This window comes from Oreochromis niloticus, linkage group LG7 (genome assembly GCF_001858045.2).
Source record: "Oreochromis niloticus isolate F11D_XX linkage group LG7, O_niloticus_UMD_NMBU, whole genome shotgun sequence".
NCBI classification, from domain to species: Eukaryota; Metazoa; Chordata; class Actinopteri; order Cichliformes; family Cichlidae; genus Oreochromis; species Oreochromis niloticus.
This window is the reverse complement of record NC_031972.2, coordinates 43,447,483-43,471,088: the sequence shown is the minus strand read 5'-3', so window position 1 is coordinate 43,471,088 and position 23,606 is coordinate 43,447,483. Positions and strand designations below refer to the sequence as shown.

The 23,606-nt window shown below is 37.0% G+C and overlaps 1 long non-coding RNA gene across 4 annotated transcripts in view; it reads right to left on the bottom strand.

Moving 5' to 3' along the window:
- Positions 1 to 1,072: 1,072 nt before the first annotated feature.
- The window catches only part of LOC102077633 (uncharacterized), a 42,386-nt gene continuing 19,852 nt past the window's right edge, over positions 1,073 to 23,606 (bottom strand). The window contains exons 5-7 of one of the 4 annotated variants that reach the window (XR_003220840.1): positions 22,284 to 22,515; positions 9,440 to 9,517; positions 1,073 to 1,161 (exon numbers count right to left, since the gene is read on the bottom strand). This is a non-coding gene — a long non-coding RNA (uncharacterized LOC102077633). Of the gene's footprint in view, positions 1,162 to 9,439; positions 9,518 to 16,118; positions 19,401 to 22,283; positions 22,516 to 23,606 lie in introns of those variants that run through there. The other 3 variants (XR_003220838.1, XR_003220839.1, XR_003220841.1) reach the window with 3 other exon arrangements.

The window sequence follows — 23,606 nt, the reverse complement described above, 5'->3', positions numbered from 1 at the left end:
TCCTATCAAGATGATTAGGACACAAGAGGTTTTCCTTGTTCTAAGTTTGGATAGCTGTTGTTGTTTTGTTTATTGTTTTTCTGACTTATACCCAAGCCAGCAATTAATGAGAGTTAGAGACACTTAACTACATTTGAGACAAAATATAAAGTTGTTTAAAAATCCCGTATTCGTTATTACGTTCAACAGTTTTCCTACAATCAGGTAAGCTTAAAGTTATGTGAAACAGTCAGTATGTGTGAATTCACATATAAAATAGCAAAATGCCCCTTTTAGTAAAGGTAGTGTGAGTATTTGTGACTTTTCATAGCATCTAAAAGATATAAAAAAAGGAGGAAATTGTGAAAATCAGCACTATTATTGCCTAAAAATGGGATTCATCAGCTCTATGGAGCTGTGAGACAGATGAAAAACCTTTTGACTCAGCAAACTAAAGTATGTCATGACAATGTGATGTACGTGCAGTAGCAAAACATTTGATCAGCACTGAATGTTGATCAAATGTTGACCTGTCATTAACAGCACAGAAAACATCTGTCCATATCTGCACAATAACAGGTCCAACATCCAAAAACTTTGCTGTTCAAAACCAATTGAAAACATTTGCTCAACAGTTTTGGTGCCACCTCTAAAAACAAGAACCAGGATAAAGAGCGAGCAAAAAGCAGCTGCAGACCAAGGACAGTCATTTTTAATCAATCTGAAATCATGTGATAGTGATAGATGGAAAGCTGAGGCTGAGGCTGAGGCAAGCTTGCAATTCTTACGAATAGACAAATTGAATTGTATTAATTTATTTTCCTAAAAGAATTTGTTTAAGTACAAATTTTCTTTGTTCTCATTTTGTGAAACGAACCTCTGAGTATCAAGCGTTTCCCCCTGTAAGCAGAATACATGTAAAAAAAGAAGAAGTTTTTTTGCTTTGTGTTGTCTTTACCTGCTTACATTTTACTCCAGCTACAGCTAAACATAATCACATTTGTTTTATTTTCTGTATAAATTAGATCTTAAACTACTGGAGGTCGCACACGTGATGATGCATGTATTGTTTTAATTGTACTTTTTGGACTTTCCAAAAATGAAAGAGTGTCCTGAGTGTGTGATGAGTGCCCAAAAAGAGAAGAGCTCTGCTTACAAGTTTGCTGAGTGACTCAATGTTACCTATAGATTAAAGCAAAGAAAACAATTTCCAAGTAAGCAAACAAAACCATTGAGACGCATTCAGGTACACAAGGATCCATTAAAACTCTTTAGTTTACAAATTTAGCTCCGGCCGTATTGGAAAGAAAATAACAGGAGAAGCGAAGCAGCTGAAGAGTTCCCCACAATTACACTTTTCACATAAGTGAAAAAGATGCGGAAGTGAAGGAAAATTGGAGCTTCTGAGAACAGAATTGTCTCTAAGATTCTTTGTATTCATGTGTATTTAATAAATTAAGTGACTGAATTTTTTCTGTGTTCTTATCTAAACATCATATGTGAGATGAACCTTTAAGCAGCTTTGTTTTGTAAGTTTGTTTAAACTTTTGTTTTCTTCTTTACCATCTTGCATCTCACTCTTTGAAAGTAAAAGTTAAAAAGATGCCATAAACATTCAACAGTAAACAAGCGCATAAGTCTGGACTGTTGGATTAAATGCAACACTGTTTAGTGCTGTGTAAAAACTAGTGTAGTGAAGATGCTGGGAAAAGACAGTGGATTTAATCTGTTCATTTTCCACATTCCAGTTTTGCCTAAATATAATTATATTTCTTTTATTTATACATTTGAATGCCCAACAGGTGAAGAGCTTTGTTTACAAGTTCACTGAATGTCATCCGTTGGGAAAGGCAAAGACAAAAATCTGCATGTAACCGTCAAGAAGTCTCTAAGTACTCAAGAGTCCATTAAAACTCTTTAGTTTGCAAATTTAGCTTCAGTCTCTTGAAAATGAAAATAATAAGACAAGATGAGCACCTGAAGTTAGTCACACAATTATACTTTACGCAAAGGTGAAGAACACATCTAAGTGAAGAAAAATTACTTTGAAGATTGTTTGTATTTATGTTTACTCCTTTGTTTTAATATATTGAAACATGAAGTTATGTTAAAATCTAAAATAATAAAGCACAGGCTTTGCAATTTGTCAGTTTGGTTACATGCTGCAAATTTAAATTATAATGTTGAATTGCTGATGCATACCATTGAGTAAGACACATATGAGTTTAGCGCTGCGCTGATTCTGTGGAAAGACTGTAGTGGAGTGGCATACTGGGAAAAGACAGTGGATTTGATGTGATGGTTTTCCAAACGCGATCTCTAAATAATTTGAAATTAATTTGTTTTGTGTTATTCACTTCTTTTTTTTTTTATTATCTAGAGTTAATGAAAGTAGTAAACAAGGGGACAATTTCAATTCTATGCTTTTTTCTTAAATGAGTATCCTGACAATGTCATGTACACTATATGGTCAAAGTATTTAGCCACATCTCTTAACCTTTTAATTCAATTGTTTATCACATGTATAATTTATCACATTATCATGACTAGATTTGTTGAAACACACAGTCAAAGCTTAGTTTCTGGGGGGGGGGGGGGGGGTTTACTCTTTTTTTCATGTGTGTCATAATTTGAGCTAACAGTTGTTTTATACTACTTTTAACATGCTTTTTAGTGGTTTTCTTTAATTGTAATAAGTGTATCTGTGTAACACAGCTTTTAGTCAAGGAAACACAAACCCTGAATCCTTCTTATTTTAATGTCCTGTCCAGTTTTTTCCCCCTGTTTATGCACTGTTTAGTATCACAACTTAGAGCACATCTTTCTGGATCATTTAATTCAAAGTATGGAGGGAGTATGGCTGGAAGAATCTAACCAGGTTAGTCATAAAATTAAACCTGCACATTAGTATCCTAAAACCTTGTGGGGGGCTCTTGGGTGATCTGTGATGATCAGCTGATTACACTGTACTAGAATTTTCATGTCAGGGAGACAGTACAAAAAAGATCAATTTAAATATATAACAAAAGTGATTATGAAGCTGGGGTGGGGGGTTGTTGTTTGGGATACTTAGTCAATGGAAGATTTTTCTTACTGGCTAAATGCATCAAAACATCATCATCAAAACAGGAAAAAGTGCATTTACACAAGAAAAATAAATGAGCTAAAAGACTGTATATACGTCATCATTTATGCAGCCTGTCTATCAATGCTGCTGTGTTCAGACTGCAACCAATAACTACACTGAATGACTACATGAAACTAAAACCAATGATTCTAAAAAGAAAAAGTTTGGTTACTCAGCTTTGTTTTTTTGGTTTTCTCTCTCCTGTCCAAGCTCTACATTAAACTGAATTGAGGAAAAGTAGAAGCTAAATTAGACAGAAAAATAAATATATGTCTTAGTTTGACAGATAGAATATTTAAGTTATTTAAAACATCTTTTTTCTTTTTGACACTCAAAAAAGTTCATAACTCACCATAATCAGGTGAGCATGAGGCAACCTGTGTCAAACCCTCAGCACATAAGAACTCACATTTATGGCCTGAGTAAATTGGCTTGTTTACTAAAAGTAAAGTAGTGATAAGAAGAGGAAACGTATGAAAAAGAAGAAAAGAAAAGAAAAACAACAAGAACAAGAGCAAACAAAGAGCAGCTGCAGCACAGGGACATTTCCACATATGACGTTTGAGATTTTATGAGTGATAAATGGAAAATGGAAAGACAGCATTTCGTGTGTGTGCGTGTGCGTGTGTGTGTAGGTGTGTGTGTGTGTGTGTGTGTGCGTGTGTGTGTGTGGCTGGAGGTGGGGGGTGGATCATTTTAAACCACATGTAGCCAAAGTAAATACACTTTTTAAAATGTACCATTTTCTGAATCAGGTCAGCCTGAGAAGATTCTTTTTAAGAATCGATTTTTGTATTTTACATTTTTTGTACTCTTTTCTTTAAATAAATTCATTTTGCAAGTATCCTCAAATTCTCTTGTTCCCGTTTCATCATTATAATGTGTAAATTAGCTTTTGTGTCCCAGCAACTCAGTGTTCACACCTGTGAGCAGGTCGACAGGTATAAAGCTCTGGTTACTACACATATGGTGACTCTAGAATTACCCTTTCTATACTATTTACATTATGAAAAGCCACATGAGTAGACGTTTAGTGTAAATGGACATCTGCTCTGTCCTGTGGAGCATAGTGGAGCGAACGTGCTGGGGAAGACTGGGAATTTGATCGATTAATTTTCTAAAATTTACTTCCAACTAAAGGGAATCATAGTTGTTCCATTTTATCTATAAATGTTATATTTTATTTTATATTTTATTTTTTGATTTTCTACAAATTAAAGAGTTTCCTGATAGTGTGATGAGAAGAAGTTTGTTTACAAGTTCACTGCATGACTGAATGTTACCTGTCAATAAAAGCAAAGAAGTCTTTTTCCAAGTAAGCACACAAAACCACTCAGAAGTCTCTAAGCACACAAGAGTCCATTAAAACTTGTTAGCTTACAAGCTTAGCTCCGACCTCTTGAAATGAAAATAACAGGAAAAGCGGAGCAGGTGAACATAATTGTACTTTCCACAAAAGTGACGAAGCTATAGAAGTGAAGGAAAATTGCCTTTTCTAAGAGCAAAATTATTTGTTAGATTATTTGTACTCAACTGTATGCATTGTCAAATACATTGTCCAACATATACATTTTTTTGCTTGTTCTTTTCTCCTGTTTTGTTCTGTGACATGAACTTTTTATTAGAATCTCAAAACATTTTTAGGCTTTGCAAGTATAACTTTGTTACATTGTTGTTTTCCTTCTTGTCTGCTTTCATCTTAATCCTATCCAAGCTCCAAATTTAAAGTTAAAGTTACATTTGTAACACATGCCATAAACAATATAGCAGCGAGTGTGGACTGTTGGATTAGGGCCAGCACTGTTGTTAACCAACTAAAAGAAATCATATGTTTTACTAATAGATTTTTATCTTAAACGAGAGGAAATAGTAAACACGGCCACCAAGATGTTTGCGCTATTTTAAATGCACCATTTTGACTTTTTATCACTTAAAGTGTCCTGACAATGTGACGAATACCCAAGAAGCACGTCTTTGTACACTTTGTACAGTTTAACACAATATGAACTCATGAGTAAAATCAAAGGAAATATGTGCCCACAACATCCACAAGTAGCGTCCTCTTATAAGAACAATAAGAAAAACAAACAAAAAACAGATCAGAGGCATCCCCACATAGTATGTGGACACAGTTTAAGATTGTGCAGGCTTGTTACAGAGAGAAAGAAAAAAGTTATTTAGTTTTGTCTGAGTCATCTCAGGCTGAGAAAAGATCATCTGTATATTTACAGAATCATTTCTGCATTTTCTTTCATAGTGTAGAAGTACGTGCAGTTCTTTTTATGTTCTTGTCTCATTACTATGATCTGTAAACTGAACTTTTGTAGGAATCTATAAAGATTTTAATGGGGTTTTTTTTGCAAGTTTGGTGACACTGTTGATTTCTTCTTTGCTTGTGTGCACCTTAGACCCATCCAAGAATCAAATTCCAAATATATGTTAAATTGCTAATGCAGACCATCAACATTCTCTGCACAAAGCATGAACTGTTTTTATTGGAAAATTACAAGACCAAGCAAGCAATTTGAAAAAAGTGTACTTAAACAGTGTGGTATAATAGGCATGAGAGCAGACTATGGAATGAAATACATTTAATCCATTAATTTCCTTACAACTTAGACTAAATAAAATTATACTGATTTTATTTATGCATTTTAGCTAAAATGAGTAAAAAGAGTAATGATGATCTTGAACATCAAATTCCCTTTTTCCTGAAGTAAGACCTTAAATCTTCCTGATATTGTCCGACTTGCATCCTAATTGCAAATTAAGACAGCATATTAAGAATACTGTACATGTTTGGACAATTCAAGTCACACTGCTCATACTATGATCCTCACGTGTTAGAAAGATCCGATAAGTTGAAAAGAGTTTTTTTTTTAAAATATATTTTAATTTATATTGCTTACACTATTATTTCCTATGCTGACTCACTGCTTGTTTGCTCTATGCTTAGTGAAACTGTGATGCAGTTTGTCAACTTAAGCATTATTTAATGATTTTCAATCAAAATAATGTTGCTTCTATATACAAATAAATGTCTATTAATGAGGTAATAATAACATTCTGTGCAAAAAAATCACGTAATCAAAAAAGGATGGTGTAAAATGTGACAGTTTTTTTGTATTTCCTTCTCTTTCAGCTGTAATGAGTGTATGCATACCTGGCTTTCAGAAGAAATACGTCATGTAGATTTAAGTTTTACTTTTCTCTGTGTTTTCATGTTTTAATGTCTACTGCTGCTTTTGAACTGAGAATCCTTGTTGACCTCTGTGGTTATAAAACTGTTTCAAAAGTGACTGCATAAACTTCAAATAGCATGCTGTTTCAGAGCAAAAAATAATAATTCCTGTGAAAACTGCGGTCTTTAATTGGTATATCTGTGAAACGTACGCAGAAAGCTGGAGTTTTCAAACATGGCTGCACATATAATTTGCTGCTATAGGTAATTTAGTTTTTCTCCTGTTCACCACTTTTCTGTCTACCTTTTAGATGCATGCAGTAATTGAATAATACAATTTTCCCCTCTCTGGTTAAGTGTAAAATAAGACAGAACTTTCATGAACTGTAAAAGCATTTACTTTGTTTTTGTGTTAATCTGAACACATTGTTTTTTACAGAAACACATATCATACTTATCTAAATCTTGTAAATCTTGTGTGTGTGTGTGTGTGTGTGTGTGTGTGTGTGTGTGTGCCTGTATATGTACTTGTCACTATGCTATCGTCATTCACGTTTATTAAAAATGTAAGTAATTTCAATAAAACTATTGTAAAACTGATTAAGGAAGGTTAAGACTCCTAGATATAAGTGAGAAAAATCTATTTTTTTAACTGCAACTTTATACAAGTGACCTTGAGATTTTACATTTCATAGTCAGTCTATGAATTGTCCTTCTAGGTGTGTATCTCGATATTTACCCCACAGTGTGTGCACAGTTACCCTTTTCTCTAAATCCTCTAAATTCCTTCAGTCTAACAGTGAGTCTTCTTCTAGATTGAAATTACAGTCTTCTACATAAAACACAAACCAATCTGTATTAACTCTAAATGTTTAGAATAAAGAAAACATTTAAATATACTGAAATCATCGTATTGCAGTAAGGTCTTGCGTTACTGTCTGAGTGAAAAGTGATCAAGGTAGGTCAAGTCCTCCTTAAAACAATGTTTTTTTCACTATTATTTTTCCCATATATTTACTTTGCTGCTTCTAGTAACATTAACCTGTTCCTCTCATATGTTAACATGTTCTTTAAGAGGCTCAAAACAGGAATATTTTGAGAGTTAGCGATCAGTGAGCCTCGTGGTGCCTCGTTCTTTAGCTCCATAGGATTTCAATGCACATAATTTTTAGGTTTTGATTAAACTTTAGTCGAGGCCTCATTTAAAGTTAGACTGTGAATTATTTCAAATTGAATGTTTCAGAGAATAATATTTTCATGTGGTTCACACATATTATATATAAAAATTTTACAAGAATTGATCCTAAATTTGTTTGGCTAAGGCCTGTGGCCTTTGTTTCCTGATATTACACTAATGGCTTTTAAAATCTTTCACATTGTTCCACCTGAACTTATAACTCCAGAACAAATAATACTGGTTACATCTGTGCGGTGGCAGGTAAGGGAATTTCCAATTAATCTTGAATGTATATTAACTGTCTCTGTTGTCTGCTCTTGGGCCTACTACTGAAAAAAATAATGTGTCCCACAAAGCAACATTTACAGTAATGGAGGACATAACCTGTAACAAGAGCAGAAATTATTCTCGCCAAACAAAACTTAAAATCAAAGATTAAGATTTGCTGCTAATAAATTCACCTTAAAGTTCTATATTTTCTTTTAGGTTTACCTTGACTAATTATACATTTTGGTACGTGGTGCACGCGTGGTAAAACTCATGAAAAGGCAAAGTTCAAAATGTCTTAAATGTGAAAAAATTGCAGCAATTTCTAGTTCTGTTTTTTTTCTCTTCCCAAATATTTTTTAGAACCATTATAACTATAAGAAAAAGTCATATGTTGTTTTTATGCATTAGTCCTTTAGGTTTTGAGATAAAATGTACCCAGAAGAAAACTCAGTCAGGAGCCTCTAATTTTTGTTGCAAGTGTCAGTGAGGGAGTTTTAATGAAATATTCCGTGTGTTGCTTTAGCTACTGATAGTGTTTTTTTGAGGCAAATATAATTTTGTGGTCTCTGAAGGAAAAGGCCTCATGTGGACTCAGTTTATAAGTAAACTCACATTCAAAATGTTAAATACATCAGACAACACATGAATTACAATAAAATGGATGTGAAACAGTTGATGGAAGGAATGTAGTTGCTGGATGAGTTGTTATTAATAGAAAATCCACAGAAAGATTAAACAATAAAACAGCAGCTACGTATTTTGTCATGTTTGTCTGCATCTGTGCTTTCTTGTTTGGAAGATGAGAAGTTATAGTTATGAGAAAATACAAGCATACATTTTAAAAAGCGTATTTACTTTGGCTATATGTGGTTTAAAATGATCCACCCCCCACCTCCAGCCACACACACACACACACACACACTGCTTAATCTTTTTTCTTATCCTTACCTCAAACACTTTTATTTAACTTTTAATTTCATAAAAATTAAATCTTTGAATTTTTCAAAGCTGTAAGCTATAAGGGATCACCACGTTCACAAAATGGTTTGACGTCTGCATTATTGTAAAACTCTCTGATCAGTGTTTCTCTTCACACTCACATGCTGCTTCTATAAGTTGCATCAGACCTAAATTGCTTTTTCCGCAAATTCCAAAATAATGTTATTTGGTAGTTAGAAAAGGGGTTTTATAAGAGCTTAACATGGTTTTATTTTTATTTATTTATTTTTTATATGATAATCAATAAAAAAATAATTAAAATAATAATTGCATCGCCCCTTGTTACAAAAATAAATAAATACTGACTGAAATAATATGACAGTGTGATTTAATTAAAATAAGATATTTAATTATTTATGATTAAAAGCAAATTATTTTTTTTTAAACATGTTTATTTGTGCATACCTGTGCTCATGAATGAATGATAAAAACATGTTGGAAAAAAATAAACAAGATAGTGCTTCAGCAGATTTATTAATAAATGCATGTGTGTGTGTGTGTGTGTGTGTGTGTGTGTGTGTGCAGTGAGATGATGACGAGAGATCAAGTAGAAGAGAGAGTGTGAGAGTGAGTCAGTAACTGTACAAAAGCATCAGTATACGAGTGAGAATTTACTTGTGAAATTGTGTATTCCTGACATATGCAAATACTTGTGAGAGTGTGTGTTTGTGTGTGTGTGTCTGTGTGTGTGTGTGTGTGTTTTTACCGTCATCCATTAACTGTGAAGGCAAAGTGAGGCAACAGTTTGTTATCACGTCTGATTCAACTTGTTCGTGAACAGCTCCTGTTTTGGAAAAAAAGAAAAAAGAGAAAAGAGAAAAGAAATATGTATTTAAATAAAGTTGAGGTATGAGACGAAGCTATAGTTTGACTTTATAGTTTGAACTGACTAAATTAAAAAGTAAAGTGAAGTTATTCTATTAAAAGTTGTTTTGTCTAATCGACAGTTCAGTCCTCAAAGTAACAGTTGCAAGACAGGAAAACTATTAACAGCTCCTGTCTGTACATGTGCATGTGTGCATGTGCATGTAAATGAAAGTGCATGTGTGCATGTGCATCCATGTCTGTTTATTAATGTGATCCTGCCCATTGATGGCACAGCATCAGTGAAATATTTCAAGGAATAATTTAACCCGCTGACGTAAGTGTTTGCATGGGTTAGAGGAAGAAAGGCTCGGATGTGAAATTTTGTCTATTTATATTTGTGCGTTTGCGTGCGTCTGTGTGAGAATTAAATGGATTGTATGCTGTGATGCTTTATTCATCTCTGTCTATGAAGCCACAGAGACAGCGAGCCCTCAGAGTGCTGTTGACGTCCGGACATGCACTGGTGTGTGTGTGTTTTTTTGTCTGAGTGCGTGTGTTCCTCCCTCCTTCCTACTTTGCTGAATCACTTTTCATGACCACCTATTTGGACGAGCAATTTGTTTTTGGCTCATTTGACCAAAAAAGCAGATCTGTGTTGGTTAGGTGAGGCTAGACAACAGATAAAAGCCTCAGATTCAAAGTCAAATACATTGTCAGTAAAAGTGTCCCTCAGTGCTCCCATAACCAGACAGAAGGGTGGAACAAGGTGGTGGAAAGGCGGCTACAGGACATGCAAGCAAGGTGATCCAAACTGATGTGCCTTTTTGTCCTTCACTATCACATGGAGAAATGTCTACACAGAGCCACACGTCTTTAAAAAATATGCCAACTTTATACCAAACAACCTTAAATTTAATAGACATTACTGTCAAATTAATAGTTTTATCATGGTTCTCAAAGGTAAGAAAGGCTCAAATTGCCCTTCTTTTATCAAAATAATCAGCTGTAAAAAAAAAAAAACCAACAACAAGAGTATTTTCCACATTTTTCAGATGAGCCTAAACCAAAAAAAGGAGTTGTTTTTATTTTCCAGAAAAAGGTGAGTGTTTTTCTTTTGCTTGTTTGCTGTAAGAAAGCAAATGCTAACCAAGAGACTGTGTCACGATGATCAAGGATTTGAGCAAGAGAGCTGCTTCATATGAGGAGCATGTTATTTATGTACTCTAACTGGGACATACATTAACATAGACTAATCAAACACATATCTTGGGTACCGCTTATGCTTACTGAAACAAGTACCTGGCATAACTTTACATGATCATGTGAGGTGTTTGCATACACAGGTATCGTACATGTGTGAGAAGGGGCTTGAAGGTTATAGCCTAAACTAAAGACACAATATTACAGCCAAGGTCTTAATGCACACTCAATCATCCAGGTAAGGAAATCACAGAAAGTTGATTCTGCTCATCTGGACGCAGCAGTTTCAGTGGCAAAACCATTTCGTCACTCATCCAAGAGACTTCTTCAGTCCCAGCTGACTGCAGGTTTCTCCAGCCTTATAAAAAGTATATTGGCATAATGACCAAAACTAACACCATTGCCTAATAATGGGCTGTGAGTTCTGTTTCATGATCGTTAATATGCAAAATGTCATGAAGGGGGGTAATTAGGGAATGGGTGTGCAGCATTGTAAGATGGTAAAACGTGAAAAGAGAACAACCATTCACCATCTTACAAAGCTGGAACTACAGCCATTCCCCAACTATCTGTGAATGGCACTCATGGCCATTGATCAGTGGTCATGATGTTTTGGATATCATGACAGTTTCAGTTTCACTGAGCTCACAGCCCATTGTTAGTCAGTCTGCTAGTTTCAGTCATTATGCAAATATACTGTTGGTCAGGTTGGGAAAACCTGCAGTCAGCTGAGACTGAAGAGGTCACTTGGATGAGTGGCAAAACGTTTCTGCAACCGAAAATGCTGCATCCGGGTGATGAGAATCAACTTCCTGGGATTACATATAATCCTTAAACTATCCTGATCAGGGAATACTGTGGATTTAAAATTTGTGCAACACTCTCAACAGGCAATCAAAACACAGGAAATAGTCCCACTATTAGTCCCTTAATAGTTCCACCTGTGAGTCAGATGACAGGAGATTTACACACCTCAGCTGAAGAAGATAGTATCGATACCCACACATAGCCCGGGAAAATAACCTGAGAACTCTCACAATGTCATATAACTCTATGAAACAATACTTGAAAAGTGAATCAGCATGAAGCGCATCTACAGTAATTAGAAATCATGTTAAAGAGATAAAAACTTGACAGCGTGTTTGGACTTCTCATTTCAACTCATATAACAAATGAAATCCAACTACTCCAGACTCAATACATAATGAAAAAGCTTATGACAAGGGGAGGAAAAGTCTCAGTAGAGTCGCAAAATAATGATAATGTAATATTTGTAAGTGTAAAAGAAGGAAAACTTTGTCTTTCAAGGCTCAAGTGGCATAACCATGTAAAGGTGTGGATGACATCAGCAGGGAAGCTGAAACAGTTGGATGGTTGCCATAGCATCAAAAGTACTGCATACGATTGACAAATTTAGAAAACCAAACATTTTATGGATTTACTCATAATGCTTTGATGGAACAGTAAAATATAGACAGCTCAAACCAAAAGTTCAACCACAGAACTCAAAACAGTAACACAACTGATTACCTCACTTTTTGTAAGTTAACAAAGGTAAAAGAAGGCAAATATTTTTATTAAATGTTGTATTTTAGATCCATAAGTAATGTTAAAACTATTTTAGCATTCTAACATGAAGGGAATAAAAATGTTTGTTTTTTTAAAACACAACTTGAGCACCAAAGCCACAAACATATCAGAGCAAAGAGAAAACCTATAATATTGGAGCATGTGTAATGTTTGACATTTACAGTTTACAGTCCCAGAATTTCATCATCATCCTCACTTAAGACAAAATAGCAACTTGTGGCACAAAAAGATGAGGCCAATAGAAAAGCGCCAAAATCTGCAGTTGTTTGAGTCTTCACTTGAAGCTGACTTCCAATTCAAGTCAGTCCTCACAGACTCCCATGGAAAAAAAAGTCTGTTTATGGCATTGTAGTACAGATGACTTTAGTCTCTGTGAAGTTTCCTCTTTTATAACAACTGCATAGCAGGTGATTTTTTTTTCTTGCACTTCAATTTGGTTTCAATTAGGACTCAAATTTATGGGTGTACCTCCTTTAGTTGATAAGTGTGCTAACACACAGCTGTAGGTCCATGGGTCATTGAACTGGACCTCTCTTTGTGCCGATGGCACCTCTTAGAGGATTTTTAATGGAAAAATTCTTTAAAAAATAAATAAAATGGCTTGCTGAGTAGTAAAGGCTGTACAAGAAGTTTATGCTTCATTTTTATTGAATGAAACTCTTGCGTTTTGCTACACTGTTACTTAGCACTAATTGGCAGACTTGTGTGCCTGTGCATTAAACTCATATTTTCAATGAATGCATTGCTATTAAACCTTCCTGATCTCACGCCAACCAGTGTTTCAGAAGGGCAAGTTCTGTCTGCAATAAAACAAAGTCTTAAAACTGTAGGGTCCAAAAACCAATGGGTGATGGCACAGTACTATCTCCATCTTTTATATACAGTTTCTAAAAGATACAACAATATTAATAGGCAAGTGCAGACTACGGGAGATGCACACAGTGGAATGATATCCTTAAGTGATGTTACTTAATCTGTAAAATAGTTTACAGTAATAAAACAGAATCAGTGTCATCAGCTCACAAAGAGATAAAATATCACAGAATAACTGAATATTTATAGAAATATAAAAATGTATTATATTTATTATGAATAGCTCTTGGGTTTTTTGTACATTTTGCGCATATTCTAACAGATCTACCAATAACTCAAAATCAGAGTAGCGTCAGCCATAAAAATAAAGAACAGTCATGGTTAAAAAAAATAACTGCTGGCAGGGTGTGAGAAATGAACAGTCGTCTCTTGCAACACATTTTGAAGCCCATTATCTTTTTATGATATGTAAGAAGAAAGAGAAAACATTTTAACAACAAGATATTAATTGCCTGACAGACAGAAGTGATCACAAGGCCAGTTAAGTAACACATCAGCTAAATATGAATGTTTTTATTGTGATTTTGTTGTTGTTGAGGAGACTTGATATAAAAAACAGTTAACTTATATCTAATATCTGATAGTTGTAACTATCTATATTCTGTAAATGGTTCAGCTTTATATATGGTAATGGTAGTTCACATTGATCATTGAGGTTTCTTAGAAACTAAACTGCACAGTTAAGATGGAAGTTATAACACGACACGTTCACATTAAAGGTGATAATTAAAGATATGAATTATAGGTATTTTGGTCTCCCAAATAAGGATGGTTTACCTGAAAACAGCTACTGTTAGGGCAAATCTCCAAACTTGTTTGCAAGACACTGCATAGAATTTCATGCAGCTTTCATTCATGCAACTGTTCAGTTCATGCTGTGTACCCTCTTGGTCCCAAGCATGACCATATGTAATTAAAACAGTCACAGTGCTCAATAATCAGGCTATCAAAGGCCTGGCCAAGGTAGAATTTAGATTTCATCACTGTGCATACACTCACTAGCCACTTTGTTAGGTAAATATGTTCACCTGTACATTAAGTCGATTATCTAATCAGCCAAATACATGGCATCAAAATGGGAAACAAAGGTAATTTAAGTGACTTTAAAAATGAAATGGCATGGTTGCTGGTGCCAGATGGACTCTCAATCTCAATATTTCAGACTGAAAAACAGAAAATGCCTTGTTGATGTCAGAGATTGGAGGAGAGTGGCCAGAGTGTTTCAAACTGACAGTAACTAAATTAATCACTCGTGATGACCAACATATGCAGCGGAGCATCTCTGAGCATGCAATATTTCAAACCTCAAAGCAGATGGACTACAGTAGCAGAAGCAGAAAACCCCAACAAGTGCCTCTCCTGACCATGATGGTGAGTTCACTGTACTCAAATGACCTCCACAGTCATCAGATCTCAGTCTAATGGAGCACCTTTGTGATGTCGAGGAACAGGAGGGTCACATCATCTATGTGTAGCTGAAAAATCTGCAGCAGCTGTGCGATGCCATCATGTCAATATGTAACTAATTTTCTGAGAAATGTTTCCAGCACCTTGTTGAGTCTATGTCAGGAAGGATTAAGGATTTTTGAAGGTAAAAAGGGTCCAACCCAGTACTAGAAAGGTGTATCTACTAACATGTTCTGTGACTTAAGATTTTCAGTTTTGAATTGAATTTTAATTACTCCAAGTTGAATCTTACTTATTACTTACTTAACTTATTTAAGACTGTTCATAAAATACATAGTGCTGACAATTTAATGCTTTTATAACTTATGTAAACTGTCATTAACACCTAAAATATACATGATGGAGAAAGTGTAGCGTTAGACACTTCATTTATACAAAGTGCATTTCCTGTAACTTGCCACCTGCCAGTTCAAAGCAGCTTCTTAAACGTTTCTGTATAACAGTGAAGTCCCAGCTAAAAGCTAGCTACAGTGGCTTGCAAAAGTATTCGGCCCCCTTGAACTTTTCCACATTTTGTCACATTACAGCCACAAACATGAATCAATTTTATTGGAATTCCACGTGAAAGACCAATACAAAGTGGTGTACACGTGAGAAGTGGAACGAAAATCATACATGATTCCAAACATTTTTTACAAATAAATAACTGAAAAGTGGGGTGTGCGTAATTATTCAGCCCCCTGAGTCAATACTTTGTAGAACAACCTTTTGCTGCAATTACAGCTTCCAGTCTTTTAGAGTATGTCTCTACCAGCTTTGCACATCTAGAGACTGAAATTCTTGCCAATTCTTCTTTGCAAAACAGCTCCACAACTGCCCTGTGACGGCCTCAGAGGTTGTCTAAGAGAATATTGGGAGCAACAACACCATGAAGTCCAAAGAACACGCCACACAGGTCAGGGATAAATTTATTGAGAAATTTAAAGCAGGCTTAGGCTACAAAAAGATTTCCCAAGCCTTGAACATCCCACGGAGCACTGTTCAAGCCATCATTCAAAAATGGAAGGAGTATGGCACAACTGTAAACCTACCAAGACAAGGACGTCCACCTAAACTCACAGGCCGAACAAGGAGAGCGCTGATCAGAAATGCAGCCAAGAGGCCCATGGTGACTCTGGACGAGCTGCAGAGATCTACAGCTCAGGTGGGGGAATCTGTCCATAGAACAACTACTAGTCATGCACTACACAAAGTTGGCCTTTATGGAAGAGTGGCACGAAGAAAGCCATTGTTAACAGAAAACCATAAGAAGTCCCGTTTGCAATTTGCCACAAGCCATGTGGGGGACACAGCAAACATGTGGAAGAAGGTGCTCTGGTCAGATGAGACCAAAATGGAACTTTTTGGCCAAAATGCAAAACGCTATGTGTGGCGGAAAACTAACACTGCACATCACTCTGAACACACCTTCCCCACTGTCAAATATGGTGGTGGCAGCATCATGCTCTGGGGGTGCTTCTCTTCAGCAGGGACAGGGAAGCTGGTCAGAGTTGATGGGAAGATGGATGGAGCCAAATACAGGGCAATCTTGGAAGTTTTGAAGAAAAAAAACACTGAGAAAAAAAGAAGATTAAAGAATAGTCACAGAACCAGCACCTCATCTCACATTTTTTATAGATTAATGTCTGTTTTTGAATAGTTGGATACAACCAGAAAGAACTTAATATTTTCATTTGTTTGGCAAAATTATTATTTTTAGATTAAAAAAAGGAAGACCAAGAACATTTTTATTCAGATTTTTTCTACTTCTGTACTGTTGGTTTCATACTATATATACATTTCATCCTTCTAAGAACACAATCTGGTCCACAGACTCTGAATTCTAAGGCTTGTTGTTGCCCCATGTCTATGGGGAAACATAAGTTGGATAAAAATCAAAGATGCATTGCTACAAGCTGATATTGTAGGAGCTACAAAAATATGGTGGAGTTATATTGGAAGATTTCCTTGGTGTCCCTTGGTGGGAGGATAGTTTGAGTTTCCTCTATGTTGAGAACCTTTCTGCATCATCAGCAGGTATCCCCCTCTTCATGGCTGTTGTATTTGTCCTGGGAGCCTGGTTGCCTTGAAGGTAAAAATAGATGGCTACATAAGGAGGTACCTGGTTCTTGTTGGCTATAGCTTTCTGGAAGCCCACCTATTTGGTGATTTCTGTTGGAACCTTGTCATGTCCCCTCTCCCAGTGCTTTTGGACATCCTCCCAAGATGTGGCTCAGTGTCCACAGTACTGCGCCACATTGCAGGCATGATGAGCTTCCTCCCTCCCCCAGATCTTTAAATTGCTTGGGGTTGGTAGATCAGCCATGGTGCATAGTAAGAAGTTCTTTCCGGGACATTAGTCCAGCAAGTGCTTGGTCCCACTGCATCCAAAAGCCTGGGGATGCAAGCCCCATCGCCTTCACCCGGCAGTCATCTTCTGCTGCCTCTGCACCCAAGCGACCTTGACAGACCACACTGATGATCTCTTGGGGCTTCCAGTATGCTTCTGGCTCCAATACTGCTTCTTGTGACTTCCACTTCCTGCTGCATCCAATGGATTTGTTGGCCTGTTGGACATTCCCATCTTTTGATAGGAGGAGTGTACCCACTGCTCTTGCCTTGGTGGCTTTGAATTCTTCCACCAGTGATGAAACTGGTAATGGCTTTTAAGTGGTTTACAGCTTTACCAAGCTAAAGGGAGTGAGAATGCCCAACCATTTTCTCAGAAATTTGCTGCACAGCCTTTCCATTGCTTCCAATTGTGGCATGGGGAAGGCATACAGTAGGAATGGCCATTGTAGTCTGGGTATGATGTCATACTGAAAGCACCAAACCTTGAACTGTCAAGCAGCAGGCTTTTGTTAATTGATTTAAGCGAAGTACTTAACTGAGATTTGGCATCCCTGGGATTGCCGGTGTCCTTCAGGGAGCTATCATAATTCTTCCCAAGACATTGGATCCCTTGTTCTTGAGTTGTTAGAATCTCTGAAGGTTACTGAAAGTGTTTCTTGCCCATTTTCCTTTAAGGATGCTTCTGGATTTCTCCAGTTTAAATTCCACCCATGTCCATGTTGCCATCTTCTCCAGTGCACTCAGGATCCACTGTGTTGCCCTGGAATGATGAAGTCATCACAGTTAGATTGTCTAAGAACACTTGGCAGGCAGGATGTCTTGTGCTGTCCTCTGATTTAGAAACTCTATACCTCATCCGCCTGCCTCTAGCAGTAGAGTCATTGCAAACAGGACAACAGAAACTGTACATCCTGCTATGATGCCCTTCTCCAGCCTATGTCACTTAAAGGTAAAGTTTTCCACAGCGAACCTCATCTTCAATCTATTCATGTGTAACATTACAAGCTGCACTATCTCTGGTGGTATTAGATAGTTCTCTAATGCAGGTTGAACCAGCTGGTGGGGTACATTCAGGTAATGTTTTCACTGGATCCAGCCATACATTAGAGAGTTTGGTGTTGTTACTCTTTGCTTCCTTATTAATCTAGAGAATCACTGATGTATGCTCCAGACAACTAGAATACCCTAACTCCTGCTTTCTGGGCACTAAGATCAATGTATTCATTATTGAACAAATAAGATGTCAGTCTTTTAACAACAGTGGACCAGAATATTTTTCCCTCACCATCCAGTAGTGAATTCTCTTGAAACTCTTCAATCCCAACTGACATCTGCCCTTTAGGTACAAAGCAGCCCTCAGCAAGTGTCCAGAGGTTGAGCTCTTTCCTCTTTTTCCAGAGTGTTTGTAAGGGTTTGTATAAACCTTTCAGCTGAGGATAGTTCGTCTAGATCTTAGTGGTGTTACCACTAGACTCTCTCCATTCACATTCCTTGTTTGAGCAACATGAGTTGCCAGAGGGCCAGAGCACTGTGGTGTGCCTCCTGGCTCGGGTCCTCCACCGACTGACAAGCATAGCTCATATACTCAGAGATGGCCCTCTTGGTCCTTTGCATTGCTGCAGTTGGTGAAGTCTGATGCTTAAATATTCTGCCATAGCTGGAGCAACCTCTTTTTACCTCACATACCTCTTTTGCCCAGTTTAGTTTTGTAGTTCTTATGCCGCTTTCTGGGTTTTTGGCTACATGATCTGTGCATTCTGGCAGAGTAATAGCCCCTAATCTGCCTAGCCTTATTCTCTTTCTTTAGTACTTGTAGTTTACTCATGCAGAGTGCTAACTCTAACACTATTGCCTGCTGCCTTTCTGAGCTGTTTTCTGTTTTTTCACGGATGTCTGTGGGTCTTCCCCCACTGCCAGTGGGCCTTTCCCCATGGTCACAAGAATGCAAGTGAGATAAACATTGACGATGCATTGCTACAAGGTGACGTCTTTGTAGCTACAAAAATATGGTGGAGCTAGAGCGTAGCAAGATTTCCTTGATGTCACTTGGGGGGAGGATTGTTGGAGCTTCCTGTATGCTGAGGACCCTTTTGCATCATCAGCAGGTATCTCAGGTTCATAGCATTTCACTCCTTAACCTGTACTCTTCAAAAGGCAGTTAGGCTATTTCCCTAAATGACTTTATTTAAGTGCTTCAGTTCCAAGGCGAGATTTTGCAGAAAGTAGTGCATAGATGTTGCATAGGACCTCAGCAGCCCATTTCAATGAGAAAAATGTTTGCATGGCACCCTTTGATGACAGCTTCACCTATCAAGTCCAGGTACTTTGCTTTGTTTTGCTGGTTTAAAATTGCTAGCCTATCCTCCCATGGTACTGTAAGTTGAGCTAATAAGATACACCTACGAAAAAAAGAAAAAAAAAACATTAAATAGAAATATACATATGCAAGAAATTTGTGAGATTCAAATACAATCTCTCTCATAGTACACACTCGCTAAACTAAGGCTAGGTTCACACTGCAGGTCTTAATGCTCAATTCCGATTTTTTGATCAAATCTGATTTTTTTTGTCTGGTTGTTCACACTACAAATAAAATATGACAGCAAACGCGCTCTAGTGTGAACGGTTCACGGCCCTCAAAGCGGCCCACATGCGCAAAAGAAGACATCACACACAACGTGCTCTGTTTACGGAAGTAAAAATGGTGGCTACAGAGCTAGTAGGTGTTGTTGCAGCAGTCTATCAATTTCTGCACAGTCGTAACCAACAGAATTTTGACAAATTAATTAGAGAAAGAAAGAGAGCCCGTGCTTTAACAATGGCCGCCATGCTTTCTCGCTTATCTTCTCCGGCGCTGATAATTGGCGTCTGTCTTGTGTCAGTGACGTAAAAGACAGATTTAATGCGACATGAACATTCAAACAGCAGTCGCTTTCTAAAACATCAGATATGTATCGGATTCAGTACCACATACCAAAGAGACCTAGGTCGGATTTGAAAATATCGGATTTGTGTTGTTCAAACTGTCATACCATGATCGGATATGGGTCACATACGGTCAAAAAAGTCGGATTTGATGCGCTTTCGCCTGCAGTGTGAACGTAGCCTAATACTCATTTAAAATATTTAGACTTTAATCATCTCTTGTGTCACCTTTTTGGGGGGTTTTGTTTTTATTTGAAATTTAGCAAGAGCAATAAAAACAAAATGCAGATTTTTGAATGTGTATATACATAGGATAAGATCATATTACAATCCAGTCTTGTTCAAAATATGAATCCTTTGTAGTGAATACACACAGAGCAAACTGGAGTTTAGGTCAGCTGATAACCAGCCCTTCAAGCCAATGTTTTGATCAGTTAAATGTTTTTCTGTTTTTCTATGATGTCATCAAACCATGATGCCAAGGCAATTTCAACTTTCCATGGATTTAGTAGCAAAAAAAAAAGTGAGAGAGAGAGTGGGTCTGACTTTTCTTAAAGCTTTTTAAGAAAATATAGCATCATCAATGCACACATAAACCGACATATAACTGACATATAAAAGTAGTTTATATGTCAGACAGTGCAAAACTAAAATGCATTCAGTTTACAATTATCCATGCTAAAGAAAAATATCAAAAGTCTGCTAAAAGTGTTCATTCAGTGTCTGGTTAATTGACACATTTCAGTCTACTATTTGAAGACCATAGTTTATTTCTAGTCGCTGAATTGTTGAGTACAAAACTGAAGACCTTTGGCATAGACACTTCAATACAGAAAACAAGTCAACTTCCAACTGGAATTTAACCTCAAAAAGTTATCGTCTTGATGCATGCTCAATCATTCAGGTAAGTAAATCTCCAAAACCTACAGGCCAGTGGACACTCGTTCAATGATGAGGATGTACACATCCTGGACAGGGAGGAACGCTGGTTTGAGCGCGGAGTCAAGGAGGCCATTTACGTGAAAAGGGAAAGACCATCTCTGAATCGAGGAGGGGGCCTAAGGGTACATCTTTCGCCATCTTACAATGCTGTGATTGCAGCCATTCCCCAACTCTCTGTGAATGGTACTCATGGCTATTGATCAGTGGTCTTCGAACAGTGGTTGCTGATCAATGGTCATGAGAATTTGCATAATTATGATGAAGGAACTGACTTCCCAGCCCATTGTTCCTTCATTGGGCTGGTTTCAGTCATTATGGAAATGTACTGTTTATAAGATTGGGAAAACCCGCAGTCAGCTGAGACTGAAGAAGTCACTTGGATGAGTGAGGAAACGTTTCTCCCACTGAAAACGCAACGTCCAGATGAACAGAATCAACTTTTGGAGACTCAAAAAGTTATCCAACCAGAAAACAGGAGACAGATATTTTTCACCTTATTTTGTTTCAGTTTAGGAACAAAAGCAACTTAACAAATTGTTTAGCTTCAAAATAGGATTAAAAGGATTAAAATAATGGATTTTCTCATGAAAGTATTGTCAAGGTATAAAAGTTGCTGACCAAAGGAAGGCCAGAGCAAGTGTAAAAGTCCAATGAGATGGACATCTGAGGTCTTTTCATAATGAAGGGAAATGAACCCTTAGCATATCATTTTAAAAACAGTAACATATCTTTAAACACTGGCCTGATTTCATGATAACATATTCACAAACAGGACTGGCGTGCTCACAGTGTGTAATATCTCCATGATTGAGGTAAACCTGTGTAATTCAAATATTGAGAATTTTCCTAATGCTGTTCCATCTGTCACCACAGTTCAGTTATGCACTGTCTTAATTATCGTAACATACAGCTTGTGGCCAGTTTTTTAAACATGCCTCGATCTTCAGATGCCTGTAATTTGTTTTTACTGATACAGAAGTCTTTCAGGACAAAGGTCATGTACATTAAACACACATACAACAAGTTTCTAATCACATATAAATGGAAAGGCAAAATGATCGTGTTTCACTAGATTACCATGTTTACACTTGGCAGTCAACAATGCCCCACTGCTAACTGAATAATGAGCTCTGTAAAATTGGTTATGGCATTGGATTGCGTTAGGTTGTACAGTTGTACCTAGTAAAAATGAGCACTGAGTATAATTTTAATGTTTTCAAAAAAAGAAGGTGTGATTTGTCAGTGTAGTCAACTCCCTAATATCTCTCCTTTTTCTAGTGTCTGTTTGTTACTTTGTTTGAGACACGTATCTGGTGATGATACAAAAATGTTTGATTTTGATTAACAGGATGACAACGTTGACCTTACAACTAAAAAATTTTGTTTTGTTTTTTTGAGGGGGAGTTTGTATGTACCTTAATCCAAGAAGCCAATGCTGGATCAGGAACAATTAGCTGCACAGGGTGAGGAGATGGAGGACACGGGCGTGAAGAAGACGAGAGAGACAAAGTAGCAGGCATTCAGGGTGGAGAAATGGAAGAGCAGAAAGCGAAGGGGTGGGAGGTAAAAAAAGAAAGAAGAGAAGAACTCATCTGCTGGGTTTCAGTCAGTCAGGATTTCCCCTCTGTCAATCCTCACCTCAGGCCCCTGAGAGAGACGGAGTGAATGAGAGAGAAGGATAAAGAGAGGGAGAGACAGAGACAGATGAGAGGGAAGCGGCAGAGAGGGGAATCACAAGTGAGACGGAAACTTGGAAACAGGAGCAGAAGAGATGAGGGATACAGGCAAAAACTTGAAAACATGGAGAAAAAAAGGAAAAGAAAGGAAAGCAGTATGAAACTGTAAATCAGATCAAAGAAAGGATGGTGATAAGGGACGGGATGGACTAGATGACAGTTACAGGTAGCATTGGTGTAGCTACCAGATGAGATGATATGTCTTCTTCTAATGTCCTTAAACCCTCAAACCTTTTATATGTCATTCATGGTCAGCAGTGTAATCACATGCAATCACTGGCAGTGGTCTTCCACACCTGTCCTGTATTCTGATTACCTGCACATACGGGAATTGACAGATAATGATGATAAGTTATCCAGAGCAACTTATCTAATCCAAAACTGACACTTCTTACACCACATAAAAGCTGAAATTTTTATTTTGAATCGTTTTGTAATTTACTTTGCTTTTAATTTTACATAATCTAATTAATTCCTACCTCTGCAACTTCACATAATAAGGAATAAGGAACTAAAACAATATGAAGGTTTGTAAAGCAAAATAAGACTGTAACATATTGTACCAAAATATGGTATTTTTCATAAGCATATGCACTTTTTTAAGGCAGTACTATAACTAGAAAGAGTAGCTATAGTGAGCTCTTAAATAATGCACTGCAGGAGGCAAGCTGGATACCTCTACCTCCTCAGACAAGTGACCAGTTTTACTGTGCTCTGCTGTGCTGTGATAATGTACTGCTGTAAGATACATGGAATCATAAAATATGTGAATTTATATATAGTGGTGAAAAATGAACACACACAGCATTGTGATTAAGATCTTCCTCTACACTGCCCATCTTAAGCAATATTTACTTGTTCTAAATTTGGCTAAAGTCCACTTCAAGGTTGCCTCCTTACGCACCTCTGAAATTCCTCAGCAGAGCCAGAGGATGACGGTATTGTTTCCTATGCCTCTAGAATATTATCCTGAACTCTCTTTCTGATCACTTTCATGAGCGC